We start from the raw sequence: 20,120 nt of genomic DNA, 5'->3' as shown, positions 1-20,120 counted from the left end.
CTCAAGAAGTATGGACTTGCGCCTGAAATAACTTTTACCATCGTAATTGAGGCAGTGAATGTAAGTTGCTTCAACAAAAATCAAAGTGATTCAATAGCAGGTCTTAAAGTGAACTTATCCAAAATTTTGTGTGGGAGGTACGGGATGGAGTGGACAAATATATAGTCCTGATCTATATCTGGTAGATATTGTAAAGTATGGACCAAATCGGTCACTCCCATCAAGAGTTATCGTGCGCACAATTTTTCCGAATATTTTTGAACTTTTGTGGGGTAGGTACCTGAAGGAGTGGACCGATATGGCTTATCTACCAACTTAAACTAAGTTTGGAAAGAATATTACGAAGGCCAAATTTTGGCCGGAATCGGCATTTCTGTTCGAGAATTATCTTGCGCTTCCACCCATAAACATGGTGTCATAGGGTTTGTTTTTCAACTTTCAGGCTATTTTTCAGGAAGTATGGACTTGCCCCTGAGGAAACTTGTACCTTCGTATAGGGGACAGTGAATACAAGATGTTACAACAAAAACCAAGGCGATTCGTGAGCAGGTCCTAAACTGAACTTTTCCGAAATTTTGTGTGGGAGGTACTCGAAGGAGTTTACCGATTGAGTCCATAATGGAACCTCATCTAAGGCTGGTAGAAATTTCATAACGTGCAAAGTAATGACCAAATCGGTAACTTCCTTCAAGAGTTATCGTACGCACAAATTTTCCGAACATTTTCGAACTTTTGTGGGGGAAGTACCGGAAGGAGTGGACCGATATAATCCATCTTTGAACTTGAACTAAGTTTGGACAAAATATTACGAAAGCCAAATTTTGGACCGAATCGGCAGATTCGTTCGAGGGTTATCTTGCGCTCCAACCATTACACACGGTGTCATAGGGCTTTTTGCAACTTTCAGGCTATTTCCTCAGGAAGTATGGACTTGCCCCTAATGAAACTTACAGCGTCGTATAGAGGACAGCGAATACAACTTGCGTAAACAAAAATCAAAGCGATTCGAGACCAGGCCCTAAACTGAACTTTTCCGAAATTTTGTGTGGGAGGTACCCGAAGAAGTGGACCGATTGAGCCCATATTGAAACCTCATCTAAGTTTGGTAGAAATTACACGATGTGCAAAGTATGGACCAAATCGGTTATTCCCTACAAGAGTTATCGTGCGCACAAGTTTTGCGACAATTTTTGAACATTTGTGGGGGAGGTACCTGAAGGAGTGGACCTATATGGCCCATCTTCGAACTTAAATCGAATCTGGACAAAATATTTCGATACCCAAAATTTGAACCGAATCGATTGATCCGTTCGAGAGTTATCGTGCGCACCAGCCACACACACAGACAGACGGACAGACAGACAGACGGACGGACATTGCTAGATCTACTCAAAATTGTCTGAAACGGATATCGTACAAACATACTTGGGGTCTAAAACCATTATTTCGATGAGGCACATTTTTGGTCGTATCAAAGTGTAAATACCCTCTTTAGCCTAAAGGCTGAGGGTATAAAAATGGACCCACCGAAAATGAAAATGCCCATTTTAATGAAGATAATTTAGATGAATAATACGAACAAAATTTAAACTTTGTAAAGTAAAGCGGTGTATACACTAGCCATCAATGTCATATGAGATGTCAAATTTCCTAACTGTGAATGTCGTACACATAGACTGACTTCCGTTTCGTCAGATGCTTGGCAAATGACTACAAATATCTGAAGTATTGTGTTTCATAACGCCGTAATACTTAACAAATGCTAAGCTATGTATTTCAAAACGTCACAAATGCGCAACAATGCATGAGTGTGCAACTGAAATATTTTGACGAAGTTTAAAAACTACAAAGAATTTAACGATACGGAAGTCAGCCATAGTGTGACCACTATGAAAAATTTCATCTATCAAAATTATGTGGCAACTCCTATGTACATTTTTCATTTAAGGAGCGCTTTATTTGATACGGCATTCTTGTATGTAAATATAAATTTATCAGCTGTACTTTTTCAATATATTTTCTTGTTTCCTCTTTTTTATTGCAGATATCATTAAAATAATAGTGGACATCATTAAAATAATATCAGCGGTTGTTAAAATATTTTTTCTCCAGCCAAAATGGTGATCTACTCAGATGTGTAATTCGGCAGGAAAGTCTCTGATCGTCACTCACTTGGAAGTGTCCGGAGATGATTCATTTGTCGAATTTTCCAAACAGCACACTACTTCCGATTCCTTGATAATATCAAACAGAAAATCGTTTGTTGATAGCTAGAGGGAGAAGACGTCAGCCCAGAGGGTTTGTTGGCAAACCCATCGCTAGGATCGGACGCTGTGGCCCAATTAGCCGCAAATCTTAAATTAAATCGATTACAGAAACTAATGCAAGAATGAACTACGATTCCCCCAAACCGTTTAGAACTTTTGGACCAGGAATAAGGATTAGAATTGGACAATGGGACGTTAGAACGCTTCGAGAAACATTAAGATTGGCTCAACTAGAAGACCAATTTCAAAAATTAAATCTAGTCATATTGGAAGTTAGTGATATACGATGGTGCGGAAAAGTTGAAACATGGAAATGTGATAGTGACAAAAAAGAGACGAGCAAACATGGTGTTGGCGCCTTAATATCGAAAGAAAGAAAGCAATCTCTAAAAGATTGGAAACCACAATTTGTTACAAAATGTTGTTACAAAAATAAGAAAGTGTCTACACATAATACAATGTTATGCCCCAACGGAAGATGCTGAACCCACTCTGAAAACGACTTTTACGACCAATTCACTGCAACAATACGAAATGTTCCAAACCGCGGTATCCCTCTTATGATGGGTTATTTTAACACCAAAATCGGCAGCGATAATATAGGAGATAGGTTGATACAACTCTGCCAAACTTTTGACATGGAGATTGGAGAATCCATATTTCCACATAAAGAAAACCATAAGTACACATGGACGTCTCCCAATGGTAGCACGAAGGTCACTAAAAAACCTTCTGGCCTGGACAACACGCAGTGTCAGTCGTCATTTGACTTTTTTTTGGAAAGTTTGACAGTTTTTGGCCTAAGCGTACTCAGAACAGTTTCACATACGACCATATGTTGAGTTGTTTACAGTGACTTGAAACCATCACTTTGCAAAAAAAAAATGGAATTTACTTGTGAACATTTTCGTCCGATAATTTTTCACAACTTTCGAGGTGGATAATCTCGGCAAGAGTGCATCGATCAAATTAAATCTTTGTATGTCGATAAAGGACCATCCTATAGCACTATGAAAAACTGGGGCCTAATTACGACGTTCGATTCGATCGAGTATTTGCCTGTGAATGAAAAAATCGAACTATGAAAACATGAGTTTTTCAATCAACATTAAGAAAGTAGATGGTGAAATATGTGTTTATTTTTAAACAAAGACTAAAAAACAAAATTAGTATTAATGAAAAACTGTAAGTATTTGTTGAAATCATTGAATAATACTTTTGATAATAATTTCGGAATAAAGTTGTGCTAGAAAAATGTACGAAATGATTTATTTTTGTAAAACTGTTTGATATTGTTGTAACAAATTGCTAACGCATCTAACTGTACGGTTGGTGGCGCGAGTAGGTTTTCACAGTTCGATTTTTTCATTCACGAGCAAATACTCGATCGAATCGAATGTCGTAATTAGGCTCCTGGTTTAATGAATTCAATCGTGGCCGACACAGTGCAATATACCGTGAGATAAAGGCATTTATTCCGCCAACTAACATTTGATATTGCTCGTGGATCCCCTGTCGATCGGTGCATGAAATTTCGAAAAAATATGATCGAGGCGCTTCAAAAGACGTTTATAAGATGGATCCAGGTGACGAATCATGGAACTATGCGTATAAATCCGAAATATAGCAGCAATCGCCAGAAGATGCTGTGAAAGCGTTCAAAAACCATGTTTTTGAGGTGTCTCAATTAAGCCACTGTAAACAATCCAACACATGGTCGTATGTCAAACTGTCCTGAGTACTCTTACTAGGCCTTTACACCAGACAGTTTGTCTTCAAATACAACTCTGATTTACTAACAAATACAGTCACAGACAGTCGGGTTAACAAATTTTTGACATTTTAGTGAAAAAGAAGTGAGTTGAGAACAAAAGAATATGTACAAAAACAAAATATGTGAACGGAGAACGAAAAGGAAACGATGATTTTCATTCATAATTTTACAACTATTTTTGCAGTTGTCTGGACGCCTACGTCACACAGGCAAGTTTTAGGTTTTTGAAAATCAATACATGAACTCAACTGTCCTGTCATGTGTAAACGCAGGGTTAGGCTAAAAACTATCAAACTTTCAAAAAAACACGCAGTGTCGTGTTGCCTAGGCCAGAAGGTTCTTTAGTGACCCTCGTACAAAAAAAAAAAAAAAACAAATCGAAGAAAATGGAGAGGATTCCTGAATGGCGTGCGCTCAAAAAGAAGCGCAGATATGGATACTGACCACGAGCTTGTGGTGACAAAAACTAATTAAAAGTAAAAACGAACTACCGAAAAGTCAATGGAAATAAAAACAAACGATTGCACATAGAACACCTAAAGGATATACATATGTATGTATATAAAAGAAATAGGGTAGCAGAACTGAACAGAAGAAAGCATCCCGTTCAACCCCAGCTAACAATATTTTCCGAGGGCTCTGATATCAGATTTTTTCTGAGATTTTCTGAATTTTTTTTAGAAATGTGGCCGATTTCTCTAATATTTTCCTAGAAATTGGACCGATTTTCTATAAGTTTATTTTAAGAATCTCTGCACATTTTCTAAAGAATCTTAAGAATCGTCATTCCGAATTCGTTCCGATTTCTAATGGATTTTCTAAGGGAATTTCTTTTCGGTTGATGTCGAAGAACAAAAGTACTGGTCATAAAATTCGCATATACAAATTTACAATTTTTTTAATATAAATGCAACATATAATAATTCAAGCTAGTGTTGATAGCTTCGACATACTTCTGCACATTGTTCTACTGTTAATCATAAAATGATAACAACAGGCAAAATCATTAGAAAGTTTGAAATTATAATATTCCATAAATAGTACATTAAAAGAAAATTGTCTCTGAGTGGGGGTTTTTCAGTACAGTACACGTGTTGTGTCAATATCAAAGGCGTCAGCGTCAGAATTGTTTCCGATTTTTTTCAGAAAATCTGAACTTTTCTCCGAATTTTTCCAGAATTTCCTTTCGAATTCGGACGGATTTTCTTAAGAAAATCTAAATTTTTCATCGAATTTTCCAGAATTTTCTTCCGAATTCGGACCGAATTCTGTCAGAAAATCTAAATTTTTATCCGAATTTTCCAAGAATTTACTTCCGAATACGGACCGAATTCGTCGCGAAACTCTAATATTTTTTAAGAATTTCCTTAGAAAATTCTTTCCGAATTCGGTGACCACGTCCATACAACTTTCGTACCGAATTCGGTACGAATTCGGCATCAGAATCGGATATTTTTTCAGAAATTCTGTACGAATTCGATACGAATTCGGAAAAAAATGTTAGCTGGGACCCCATATCATGGGAAGACACACACAAAACCCTAAAGAATATAGCCGATGAAGAAATCGAATTTAAGCAAAAAGAAAGATGTGTATAACAAACGAAACATGGCAACATATCAAGGAAAGAAAATCGCTCAAAGAAAAGAAAATACACAACCCGTCATTATCACCAACACAATATAAAAACGTTGTGAAGGCTGTCAAAATTTCAGCCAGGAGAGACAAAAGAAAATACTTCAAAAATCTTGCGGACGATGCAGAAATCGCAGCAGGCTCAAATAACATGAAGGGACCAAAGGTGCAATAATAAAATTGCCGAAAAATTATCTCATTAATTGCGACAATTGGAGGTATAACTCTCCTTAAAACTACCCAGCAAAATCTTAGATGCCAAGGATGCTATTGAATCATGGGTGCAAGTGATCTGGCATGTCATCTTTTTAGCATTTTCACTCATGAATTTTATATGAGCGTGACCACCATAAGATGACATTCATTTTCGGATCTTAAGATGACATTCATTGTCGGATCCTAAGCATATCATTTTGACCAATGCTTTGACATATCATTTTCACCTACCCTTTGGCACGACATTTTCATGTCGTGTTTGGAAAATGGAAAATTCTGTATTGAAATATGATTTTCATGACAAACCAAACTCTTTATTAATTCAAACTAATTCATGAAATAACTAGAACTAATTTATCAGCATAAAGTTTACACCCAAAATTTCAATTTTATCACCGCCGCTGCACCGCAACTTAGTTTACTTCGTCCACTCTCAGTCACTGATTTTGTTTCATCTTACAAAAGCTTTTCTATTATCTTCTCATCACCAGTTCAGATTTCGACAAGGACTCCAACGGCACTCCTTTAAGAATTTCTAGTTCGTGAACCTACATTTAATTTGTAATTTTTAATTTTATAACAAAAATTTTGGAAATGTATACTCTTTTGTTTTGATGTCGCTACTTGTAGGGATGTACAAATCGACTTGTTTGTTTGTAGTGATATGTACAAATGATTCAAATGCTGATGAAAATATCGGATCTTTCAGGACTTGCTTTGAACCAATGCAAAATATGCCATGAAATCACGTCTTCGCATAGAACCCCTTCCTTCAAATTTTGCTGGGATAATTATTAACGAGGACTTACTCAAGTTAACGAGTCGAGAACTTATGGCGCGAGGAGAGTATCGCAAGAATGACCCTACAGTGGAATCGCCAAGGAAGCAAGAAGCCAGGCCGACCGAAGATGACGTGGCGCAGAACAATCTTAAAAGAATTAGAAAACATGAATAAATCTTATGATGATATTAAAATGATATGTAATGACAGGATAATTGGAATAACCTTGTAGAAGCACTATGTTCCCAAGTAGTATAAATATTTATGTATATCATTTATTATTTATTTATTTATTTAGTGAATGCCTACACAACAAGAAATACATCTTATAATTACAGTGCAGGTTTATAAATACAAGAAAATCTATATATATATAAAATTCTTCGAGTCTGCCATGATGTTCGAAATTAAACTCCTCCGAAACGGCTGGACCGAATTCGATGAAATTTTGTATGTGGAGTTTTTAGGTCTGAGAATAGGTTTTTAGCTATTTTTTATGCTGGTCAGTGGAGTGACCAGGGTACCTCCCCCACAAATTTTTTTAAGAAAACGTGAAATCATAGATATTTTTGGATGTATTGTTTAAAAATTACTTTTGCAATACGGTGGTAATAACTGCCTTGATCCTGAATGGTCATCTCGGAAGTGGAATATTACAGATAATATTCTTAATGTTAGTAAGCGTGGCTTCGAATTCGCTATAAACACTGATAGATATCACAATTTGGAATACAGTAAAATCCCGATAATTTGAAATGACACTTAACCTAAATACCAAAACAATAGATTTTGAAATAAGCCAAAGTTCTGGAAAACGTCCAAGTACCACCTTTCAATGCAAAATCTCAAAGAATAACCGGAAGGTGTGGTCACAAGTGACCTCCCCCACAGAGGTTTTGACCAAAACGATACATTTCAGAGATTATTAGACGTATTGGTATACACAACATTGGCAATTGTTGTCTATATCTTTAGTTGGTGTTTTGGTAGTAGAAAACTTTATAATTTCAGAAAAGATTTATAAATTTAGTACGTGGACTAAAAAAACCCATGAACACTGACTTCAGTGCTCGGATTAACTCCATCAAAACCACGTCTTTAAGTACAGTAAAGTCTCGATAAATCCATCTTGCATTTAAAGGTAATGATTTATGAATCACTGAATATTTTATGTTTAGGAGAATAATATAAAAGCGTTTTTAATGAAACAACACTTTGTTAACATCTTAAACGTTCAAAATTCCCAAAATCGTTCTATGAGGGCTATATCAAATCGTAGGCCTATACCGACAATTCTCTGTCAAAATATTTTATACGTCGAAGGGACATTAAATACTAAACATAGTCATTTCGGTTAAATACTGTGGATATAACCTTGAAAATACTGAAAATTGGGAAGTACCGTTTTTTGGTAGCTATATGTAATACCTGGACCTGTACGAAGTATTCCATGCGGAAAGGTTTTGTACGCACAAAGAAGACGAAATACCAAAATGTAGCCATTTGGGTAGGATAATGAAACTAAAACCTCCAAAATATATATAATCGGGAGGTACTGTTCTAAGGTAGCTATATCAGAACGTGAAACTAAACCAATAATTCTAAGTAAAAATATGTTATGCCTCGAAGGGAGACTTAATACCGAATTATTATATCCATTTCGGTATACATTCACCAAATCGAAGTGCATCTGATATAACAAACACCGAAATAAATCATGAACTCCAGTACAACACTTCGGAATTGGCAGAGTTAGTTACTCGCAATGTTCCATTACTGAACGACGAACAAAAAATATTTTCGACCACATTATTGCAGCAGTTTCCGCAGGGAAACGCGAATTCTTTTTCTTGGATGCACCAGGCGGAACTGGCAAAACATTCCTTATTTCCCTTATACTCGCCGAAATACGCTCAAAAAATTCGATCGCATTGGTTGTTGCATCATCTGGAATTGCCGCAACATTACTAGATGGAGGAAGAACGGCTCATTCTATATTTAAAAATAATTAAATATATGCAACATTAAGAAACAGTCGACCATGGCCACAGTGTTAAGGCAGTGTCAAATTATCATCTGGGATGAATGTACCATGGCGCACAAACCCTCTCTGGAAGCGCTAAATAGAACATTGAAAGATATTAGGAACAATGACAAACAATTTGGTGGCGCTTTGTTACTCTCTCAGGCGACTTTAGGCAAACACTTCCTGTTATACCATGCTCAACTTATGCTGATGAGATCAACGCATGTTTAAAATCATCTTCACTGTGGCCTAACGTGGAAAAACTGTCATTAAAATGTAATATGCGCGTTAAAATGCTTCGAGATCCATCCGCTGAAATATTTTCCAAACAATTATTAGACATCGGCGATGGAAAAATATCTGTTAATGAAACTGGATGCATAAAACTATCTACCGGTTTCTGCACAATCGTAAATTCACAAGATGCTCTTATTCAGCACATTTTTTCCCGATTTACGTACGCAATTATTTAATTATGAATGGCTGGCTGAATGAGCGATTTTAGCGCCAAAAAATGTGGACGTGAACGAACTAAATCATAAGATACAAGAGTTGTTGCCAGGGAATATGGTGTCATACAATTCCATTGATACGATTTATGATACGACCGAAGCTGTGAACTACCCACCGGAGTTTTTGAATTCATTAGATTTACCAGGCATGTCACCGCATAATTTGAAACTGAAAATTGGATATCCGTTTATTTTACTCCGTAATTTGTATCCACCTCGACTGTGCAACGGCACGCGATTAGTAATTAAAAAACTTTTGCGAAATGTTGTAGAAGCGACAATTCTAAATGGAAAATTTCGAGGCAAACATATATTGTTACCACGCATCCCTATTATACCCACAGATGTCCAATTCAATTTAAACTACTTCAATTTCCAATACGATTGGCGTTTGCTATGACTATTAATAAGTCGCAAGGACAAACGATGTCTGTTTGTGGAATAGATTTGAGCACACCGTGTTTTTCACATGGACAATTATACGTGGCATGCCCCCGAGTAGGAAAACCATAAAGTTTGGCTAAAGATGGAGTAACAAAAAATGTCGTGCATGAATTGGCTTTAAAGGATTGATTGTTTTAGATAATTATCAAAATTAATATGTTTAATTTAATATATACATACATATCCAGGTAATTAGTCACAAAATGTTAAAAATGTTAACAAGACTTATGTTGGTTTGGTGTTTGTAAACTTAATTGTAGTTTAATAATGAAGATCACATAAAAATGCATTTTAAACAAGTTTAAATTTTTTTAAATCATTAAATTCTTTAAAATTAAAAGGACGAAAAATCCAAACTACGGGCCAGCAACGCGGACCGGGTCAGCTAGTATCCTATAAAACAATTAGTTCGTTAGAAAATAAAAAAAAAATAAAGAAACAAGATATGACGAAAAGTAAAAAAAATAACATTAATGAAGCCAAGGTTTGCACTGTTATAATTCGCGAAATATTGCAGTGTACCACGAAATATGACCATAGTTGGATCAAACGAAGTGTTTTCTCAAAAATGTTGCTGTAAAAGTTAATTTGCGCGGAAGCTGAGTAGTAGGAAGAAGGAAGCTGCGCGTAAATTAGTAAAAATAGGTAAAAACACGTTGAAGCAAACGAGTTTTTTACGTTGTTATTCGATTGGCGGTTAAACCGTTTAAACATGGTACAACAAGAAAGGTAATTTCATGCTAACGTATGATTTAAATTTTTTTTCAATTTTTGAATTTGAAGTACATTCATTGTCACTCTGAATTTGACACAGCATGTTTACATACATATGTATGTGTTTACATGTATACATAAGTATGTATGTGCAAATGTCAGTTTTTATACCCTACACCACTATGTGGGGAGGGTATTATAAGTTGGTTTTGGCCAAAAAGTTTGTAACGCATCGAAATAATGGTCGTAGACCCATACATATATATATCAAAATGAATGTCTCGACGAGCTGAGTCGATCTGGCTATGTGTGTCCGTCCGTCCGTCCGTCTGTCCGTCTGTCCATCTAAACCTTGTAATCACGCTACAGGTCGCAATTTTGATCGGATCGTCACGAAATTTTGCATGTTGATAGGGGTCCCGGAGGGGAAGAAGCCTATTGATTTTGGTGATGGTCGGATAATATTTAGGGGTCGGAAAGGGCAAAAAACTTAGGTGGATAAAATGACAACGTTTTTTTCCAAAGCGAATATCTCAGCTTCTATACGGGGTATACCAAAAGCAAAACCTGACAATGAAAGAAGAAAATATCACCTTTCTAATGATGTAAAGCAGGTGCTCGTAGGTAATCAAACAACGAAGATATAACAATAGTAGCAAATAAAACCCCAATTTTCATTTTTGCGATTTTAACTATATTGACGAATATCACAGCTTTGGTTGAAAACTTTCCAAAAGCAAAGTCTGACTATGAAAGTAGAAGATCCCGTCTTCACAGTGATGCAAACTAGGTCGGCGTAGGTAACCAAATAACGGAGATATCGCAATAGTCGGTAATACATCCCATTTTTCTATTTTTTTGGAAATCACGCTACAGGTCGCAATTTTAATCGGATCGTCACGAAAACTTAAGGGTTAATGGGGGCCTCACAGATGAAGAAGCCTATTGATTTTGGTGTTGGTCGGATAATAATTAGGGGTCGGAATGGGCAAACACTTATTTGGAGAAAAGTCAACATTTTATTTTAAAACCAATATCTCTGTTTCTTTAAGAGGTATATCAAAAGCAAAACCTGGCAAGGAAAGTAGAAAATATCACCTTTACAACGATGTAAAATAGGTTGTCGTAGGTGGTCAAATAGCAGAGATATGGCAATAGTCGATAATGCGTCATATTTTCCAATTTTTTTGTAATCACGGTTTTTTTGTAATCGGTCGCAATTTTCATCGGATCGTCACGAATTTTTTGGGAGTTGATGCGGGTCCCACAGAGGAAGAAGCCTATTTAGTTTGGTGATGGTCGGATAATATTCAGGAGTCGGAATAAGCGAAAAGCTTATGTGGAGAAATGTCAACGTTTTTTATGCGAATATCTCCGCTTCTGGTTGGAGTATTCCAAAAGGCAGAAGAAAAGATCTCGTTTATATTGATGCAAAGTATGTTGGCGTAAGTGAGCAAACCGAGATATTGCAAAATTCAGTAATATACCCAATATTTCCATTTTTTGTAATCACGCTACAAGTTGGAATTTTGATCGGATAGTGACAAAATTTTTGGGGGTAGATGGGGGCCCCACAGAGGAAGAAGCCTATTGATTTTGGTGATAGTCGGATAATATTTAGGGGTCGGAATGGGGAAAAACTCATTTGGAGACAAATTCAAAGTTTTTTTTTTTTTGTGAATATATCGGCTTCTAGTAGGGGTATACCAACGGCAAAGCCTGTCTATGGAAGAAGAAAATATTACCTTTACATTGGTGTAAAGCAGGTTGGCGAAGGTGGTCAAACAAGGGAGATACCACAATAGTCGGTAATTCATCCAATTCTTATTTATTCTTATTTTTGGTGGTAGTCGGATTATATTCCCTAAAAGAAATGCTTACCAGTGAAAAGCTTATGCACAGGGGTAGTGGTGTAGGGTATCACATGGTCGGCTCCGTCCCGACTATAGCCTTTGCTCACTTGTTTTAATTTTGATTTGATTTTTTAAATTGAAATGAAAAATTTTTGTTTACAAATTAGATTTTCCCGGTCGTAAAGTGGAAAAGATATTAAAATGGCTGATATTAATATACTCCCCACTGTTCCCTATGTTGGTGGAACTACATATCTATGTCCCAAATATTGAAGAAATAACTCATTGCTGATGGCCATGGTGTTTACCAACCAGCCTGGAATGATTTGGACAAACATCAATCTGTTCTGCGTATTTTGGCCGCGTTATTTGACGACCCAAACTACAAAAATCTGTCGTCCGCCAGGAATTAGAAATCACAAGACATTTGGTAAAATCAGTGAGGAATGCATGCCCTTTGCAGCTATTTCGTTCTTGTCAACGAGAATTTCGGAGTAGAAACCTAAGCTTTGGATGACGTCAAGGAACTCTTATACAAAGCGGTTAAGCTTTGTTTCAATAGTGTGTGACTAAACCGTATCTAACAGATTTATAAAAGTGAAACATCATTTGTTATTTTTAAGATATTTTTATTAATAAAAAGTAACTAAAAATACCAAGATCTAAATAACACAAAACTAATGATGTCGTAATCATAAAGAAACATCTAAATTATGTAACAGCAGATGCGATTGTTGCAATATTGATCACATGCAATTGTTGCTAGTGGAGGTGTTGGCGCAGGCCAATTGTCAATATGTCTTGATAATTTTGTTGTTGTAGCAAGCAATATTCTATTCAGTTATCTGATTCTGGTTCCTGCGTGTCCTGACTTAATTCTGCAACCTGAAATGCAACCACTCGTGTTTGCCATTGCAGCTGGCATTCTTCTGCGGAGATGAATGTGGTATCCGAATACGACATTCAAACTGTAACTTTGTGGTGTATGTACAACTGCATCAGCGTGTGTGCTATTCAAGCCTTTCTGATAGGCTCCCTGATCTAGAGGTTCTCGCTTATACCTTTGAACCTCTCTCTCCAGATCATGAAGACTTTTCCTGACATTCCTGGGTGGGGATCGTGGGTGGGGATCCCAAGTAGGTATTGCATAGACAACATCTTGTTGTGCTGACGGACCCTTAAATCTGTACCTCATCAAGAAGATGGTCCACCGGTGACGTGAGGAGTCACCCTTTTGCAGAAGCTGCATTCTGTCAGGTTTGAATATTCTTCCACTGCGCAGCACAAACATTTGGATAAAACGCTGGCGCCGCATAGCTTACCACGGACCGGTCTATGTATTGTAAGAGGTCAACAATTTGTTTGTCAATAATTTGCTGACGACCGGCAACTTGAGGACCTTGTTCCTGTTTACTATTGAACGTTACATTCAATATTTTGGGGTAGTTGGTGGTTGGAATCAGTACACCATCGACCAATATGTTCAGTTTCAGTGCGGCAGTGGATTTAGATTAGGATTCCGCTATCAATGGCTTCTAAAAAGAAACTCACTTTTGGTAAATGCCTGTAGGTTCTGTTTTTATTTCGGTGAAGGTTCCAAAAATCGTTGTTCCACAGCATCTATAAGAGAGTGATTGTTGAGACTAGGATGTTTAAAAGTGTTTTTTCATATGGGCGCCTTACCAGTCAGAGCATTAATTTATATATCCAATATTTCTTGTTTTACAAATACATACAATAAAATAGTAAACAACTTTATTTTGTTTTTATTATGAAATGTCATGCCGTATTTGACACGCTCCCGTACATGCATTCAGGGTTGTATATATCTAAATTTGACAGATGCGACTACCTTTTATCATTCTACCATGCGTTTAAATTACGGATATCTGTCTAAAGTAAAAGTAGAAGAATACAAAATGAAGATTACACTTCTAATGTATCACATTTCAAAATCTCCACTACATCCACCTTTTATGGATGCTGACATTTTGAACCCAGATTTTAGGTGTTTTTTGTATTTGTGATCTAACTGCGACGCGCTCTCGGATATTTCAGAGTAGTATCAAAGTACTCGCGATTACGCATAATTTGATATGTACATTGACTATGTAGCCCAGACAGCATCACAGTAATCCACTGCCAGAGGCCAAAATTTAGTGTGTTTTTTTTTTTTTTCGAAAAACCCTATTTTTTGTGTACAGTATTTACAATATCCTTTTGATTGTACTGGCACCCTAAGATATTTTAGTTTCACATGATCGGACCATGTCAATGACCTATTAAAAATGACGCCCAAATTTTTACATCATATATAACTTTATTCCATACATCATAACAATATTTAAATGGATTAAAAGTTATTTTAGTTATTAATAGGCAAAAGGTCATTCATTCGTGTAACATGAAATACATTTTTGAGAATTTTTTCATATCATAGTATATTTTCATTTTTTTAAAATGATTTGTGCGTGACCTTTTTTAATAATTAAATATTAATGGGCAAAAGTTCGTTAATTCTCGCTACAGGAAATCGTTTTTGAGAAAAAAGGTCAAAAAGTCATTACCCTAATGTGCATACATAGTACATATGTATATCCCCTCTAATTTCGAATTTTATGGTTTCTACTGTATTACTGCAGGATTTAGAAAAATTGACAAAATCAATGTTTTAATTAATTAAAAATAATGTGCTACAGATCCAATGATGAATGGATATATTTACAATGTTTCAGTCGGGATGAAATTGGAAGTTGTCCCTCGAAGAGTCAACAGTGCTATGTACTACCAATTCTCTAAGCTGCTGGTAGTCATGTAGCAAGCAACTACTGCTGCCCCTAACAATATTCAAACGTTTACAGAAGCGACTAACAAAAAAGTTGCCCTGGCAGTAGCTGCGCTTTACAGAAACGACAGAAATGATCTTAAATGAATGCGGAAGCTTTTTTCTGTAGGCTTTCGTAACCAGGTTTTTTTCTCATTATATTTTGTGTGAGCAGTTGTTTCTGGTTGCAGCAGCTTGCAGATCGACAACGGCATTAACTCAATAGTTTGGGTTCAATGGCTAAAAGCAAGCATGTAATGGAATGCATGGAATACAGTAGTTTGTAATGGAAGATATTATTATGTTTTCAATATTCAGAAAAAAAAATAATAATTAAGCAAATTGTACTTCGTTTTTTTAATAATTAGCCAAAAATGAATTTTAATGCCATATTACTTCTTCAATTACGCTATGCAACACTGAAAATGCAAACAACTTCTAGTATGTATTTTTTGAAAGTACATATTTAGACTACAAAAACCCTAGTAGGGTTTTGTCCTGTCAGATCCAGTTCGGATTTTATGGCCTCATCTAAACCGGGCTAAATCTACACTTTTTGCATTTATCAGGCCTTTATCTCAGAAACGAATAGGAATTTGGCCTTGCTGTCTTTAGCAATATTGTATCCCTAAACTAGTAGAACTTATCTTTTGAAAAAAAAACACACATAAGAAAAGAACATTTTACATAATTGCTGAAATTCTGGTCAGTATCGGCTAAACCACTGCACAGTGGTCCTACTTGTATGGGAAGGTGCGACAAAAATATTTATAATCGTCGGATCAATCTGATTTTTCAGTATATGCTAGGGTTTTGGGTAGGGAAATCCCGCACCGGGAATTCCCGGGAATACTCGGTTTTTTGGTTAAGGGATTTTCCCAGGAAACGAAATCATATTTCCCGGGAAATCGAGAAATATATTTTTACATTTATCACAACTAATATTGAATGAATAAACTATGCCCGTCACTTTTATACCATACAATCAGAATTCGATTAGATTACAAAAGATTTGGAAATAACTTTAATCTACAAAAGTGTTTTCAGGGAAAAAGTTATAAGAGCCGCACCAAAAACATAGTTCACGACGGATTTTTATCCTTGTTATTTAAGTGCGAAAGAATATTTTCTATGTTAAAGTCCTATTTTTATACCCTTAGTCATTGGGCTAAAGAGGGTCGGGCTGACTGACTGGTGGGCACGATAACTCTTGAACGAAGCCACCTTTCGAGCATTCGAAATTTTTTTTTCAAATTTAGTTTAAGTTCGATGATGGACCATATCGGTGGTCCACTACTTCCCCACAAGAATTCAACAATTATTGCTAAAATGGTGCGCACGACAACTCTCGAAGGGAATAATCGATTCTGTCATAATTTTGCATATGGTAATATTAGTTCCATGCATAGAACGGGTTCCATACAAAATTCGGAAAAAGTGAAGTTTTAGAGCTCGTTTCGGATCGATTTGAATTTTTTCTGCAGTTTGTCCTTACGGCCCCATTTACGACGGTTCAAATTTTGTCGGGGGCAAATCCGTACTTCCTGAGATGAAGCTCCAAGAAACCTTGACGGCAACAACTAAAATGGAAAATTGGCAAGATAATTCCCGCAGGAAGTTTCTGATTGGTCCAAACTTTGCATATCGTATTATTTCACCTAGTCATGTATCAGGTTGTAATATGGACTATATCGGTCCAGCCCTTCGGGTACTTCCAAGACGAAATTTAGGAAAAGTGCAGTTTAACAGCTCATCTCGAATCGTTTTGAAATCCTTTCCAAAAAGTTCTACTTACACGCAGAGAAAAAATATTTTTCGCTTTTGTTGGAACAAAAATATCTGTTTTTTTGTTTTGTTCAAACATTGTAATCCAAATCCAAAAATACCATCTTTTGTTCCAAACATAGAAAACAAAAATAACTTTCGAATTTCCGCAATATTGTAAAAATCGTTAACAATACCGATTGTAGGAACTATCATAATCTATTTTTGTTTACAAAAAGTATTGTCAACCCAGAAAACCATCCCAGAAATTTTTGATTTGAGTGTATATACTTCTCATATACACTTTCGCATAACTTGGATATAAATGTCGCATATAATATTGTAATCATTGATGAACACAATACATGGTTTGCTGCATTGGCTGACAACAAAGACAAACAAAAAGCCACAAGCACCCACCACAATATAAGGAATAATTAAACACCATAACAAACTCCGGTATAACACCAAACCTCAAAGCACAATTAAGATAGAAGAATGAAACAAAACAGAAACAAATAAAAACAAGAGTCTCCTTGTTGGTATACATACACACAAAAACAAAGATAAAGGCATCATGTCATACAAACAAAACTCACCATAATTGTTTTTTAAACACGGCATCGAATAGCGAGAGAAGAGAAAAAATTGTCGAAGAAAAGAGGGAACTATTGTCCAGTTGACAAAAACAATTTTTGTATTTAACAAAACCCAATTGTTGGAGTAACAATACTACATTTGGAATTTAACAATATCTTTACAATACATATTTTGCTCTTCGAATATTGTTGGATCAATCATATTTTTTTCTCTGCGTGTAAAGGTCCTGTTACAACGGCGAAACTTTTTTTGGGAGGGCAAGTCCACTCTTTCCGAGAGCGATTTCCTTAGCTTTGAGTAATGGAAATAATGGTCAGTGTGGGCAAAATCCGGGCAACATTTTGTATTTTTCCATATTTTTTCGTTTTTAATCGATAGAGCGAAAACGTGTCATCCATTTTTTGAGCTTTGAAAATATTCATCCACTCTCGTATTTAAAAATTTCCCGGGAAATCCCGGATTCCCGGGAATGGCGATTTTATGATTCCCGTTTCCCGGGAATGATAAAAATCGGGAAAACCCAAAACCCTAGTATATGCTAAAAATAAGTAAAAAATACGTTAGCCAAAAAATCATCAATATGGGACAAGTTTTTCCTATAGCCCCCATGTAGCGGTACCACCCGATTTTAGGTATTTTGAAGATTTTATCAACATTTTCGGCCCGAATTGGTTTTAATTCAAAGATCAAAAAACTTCTGTGCCAAAAATTGTGGTCTTAGGTTCAGGTTTCGGTATAGCCCTCATATTACGGTACCTCCCGATTTCAGGCATTTTGAAGATTTTATCAGCATTTTCGGCCCGAATTGGTTGTAATTTTCCATTTGAAGTTCTCAATAATAAAAAACCTTCTGCGCCAAATATTGTGGTCTTAGGTCCAGATTTCGGTATAGCCCTCATATTACGGTACCTCCCTATTTCAGTTATTTTGAGGTTTTTATCTACATTTTCGGTTCGTATTGGTTGTAAGTTGCTATTTGGAGTTCTTAGAGGTCTAAAAACGTCTACGACTGGTATCGTGGACAGGAAAGGAAACAAAATATTCCATTTGAGGGCAGAATATTTCATGGTAGGGGATATAATAAAGTTCGGTGCGACCGAACTTTACATTTTTACTTGTTTTTCATATTATATGTAGCATCATACATATATCAAAAATATACAAATGTAAAAAATACATTCATAAGTAGATCCCAAAACAAAAATGTCTAAATCTTTAAAGAAAAAAAACCAAAACAAACAATTAAACACACAAAACAAAGAAGAAACTGAGAATACAGTAATACGGCATATTCACTGAAACGACCAGAGGTATCATCAGTATTTTTAATGTCACACACGGAAATGCAAATATATGCAGCTGGAACCAAGTTTTTTGTAAACTGGACACTATTTCGAACATTTTCCAAAAAAATTGGAGAGTGGCGAAGGATGGCGAAGTTAGTAAAACTCAACTTCAATTTTTAGGGCTTGGAAAAAAATCCACAAAAAAGTATTATACAAAATGTATTTTCCAGCACATTTTATGCGAATAATGTGTACAAATTTTTATGTAAAAGTAATTAGTCCCAATTTACATTGGGCGAGTTTACTTCAAACCCGTTCGTGGGTATTGATTTGGTTACGAAGTTTTTCGGCAAATCACACACACGCGACCCGAACCCAAATTAAGAGAGCAAATGTTTTGATTTTTTTACTTCAGTCTTGTACTGAATTTCATGCAAGCAGGTTGATGCCGCTTTATTTGTTTATTTTTGGGTACACAGAAAAGATTTTGCAGTTGTACAGCAAATATGTGGAGGGAAGAATTTGAAAATGATTTTTGTTTTGTATTAATATTTTTAATGACGCAGAATGCCTCGTCTGCAATGCAACAATGAAAAATGTATGTATGCTTAGAAAGTCTTAAAAAACCATTTTTATATACAATTTTTTTTTCTCTCAAAAAAATTAACATATGAAGAAAAATACTTTTCAAATTATGAAGTTATTTATATTATTTTTAATTTAAGTCATACAAAGCGAACGCGCCAACAATATATTTTTCATTTCACACTCAATATGAAAATCATCACCCTGTTCTGTCAGTGTAATTTTACCCACACATAAACAATTTAAGCGCTCGCTCTTCTTGGTCGGCTATGGTTTACTTGCGGCAATTGTCAGTTTGTAGGTGAGAGAGGGTGCTGAGAGGCAAAGGGTTACCATATGCCTCACCTCTCTCTCCTACAAAATGACAATTGCCGCAAGTAAACTCGCCCAATGTAAATTGGGACTTAGAAAAACTTGTACTAAAACTTCCATTAAAAAAAAAAATAATTTTATTCTTTTAATTTTGTGTTACTTGCCTTGTAAGAAGTCACAACTTTACTGATGTTTTTAAAGTTTTTAAGAGATCATACGTAAATGTCAACATCTTCTGTTTTGTTAAATACCGTTATATATATTAAAATATGATATGTTTAGAGACAATTTGCTGAATCGTCGCAGAGATTTGCTGATATCGATTTTTCGATTATTGTCGCAGGTGTGCATTGGGAGTTCAACCAAGTAACATTTTGCAAAAATCTTCCAAATAAAGTTCTCAACAATTCTTTAGAACATTCTGAAACTCTAAAATGCTTACTTCATGTTGTTTCAGCAGTATTTTGCATCATACCTTTTACAACACGTATTTAAAACACAGTTCACACCAACAGTTTATTCTCGCA

This window comes from Musca autumnalis, unplaced genomic scaffold (assembly GCF_047663935.1).
Source record: "Musca autumnalis isolate F117 unplaced genomic scaffold, ASM4766393v1 scaffold_1, whole genome shotgun sequence".
NCBI lineage: Eukaryota > Metazoa > Arthropoda > Insecta > Diptera > Muscidae > Musca > Musca autumnalis.
The sequence above is the reverse complement of the archived record's forward strand: the minus strand, read 5'-3'. Positions refer to the sequence as shown.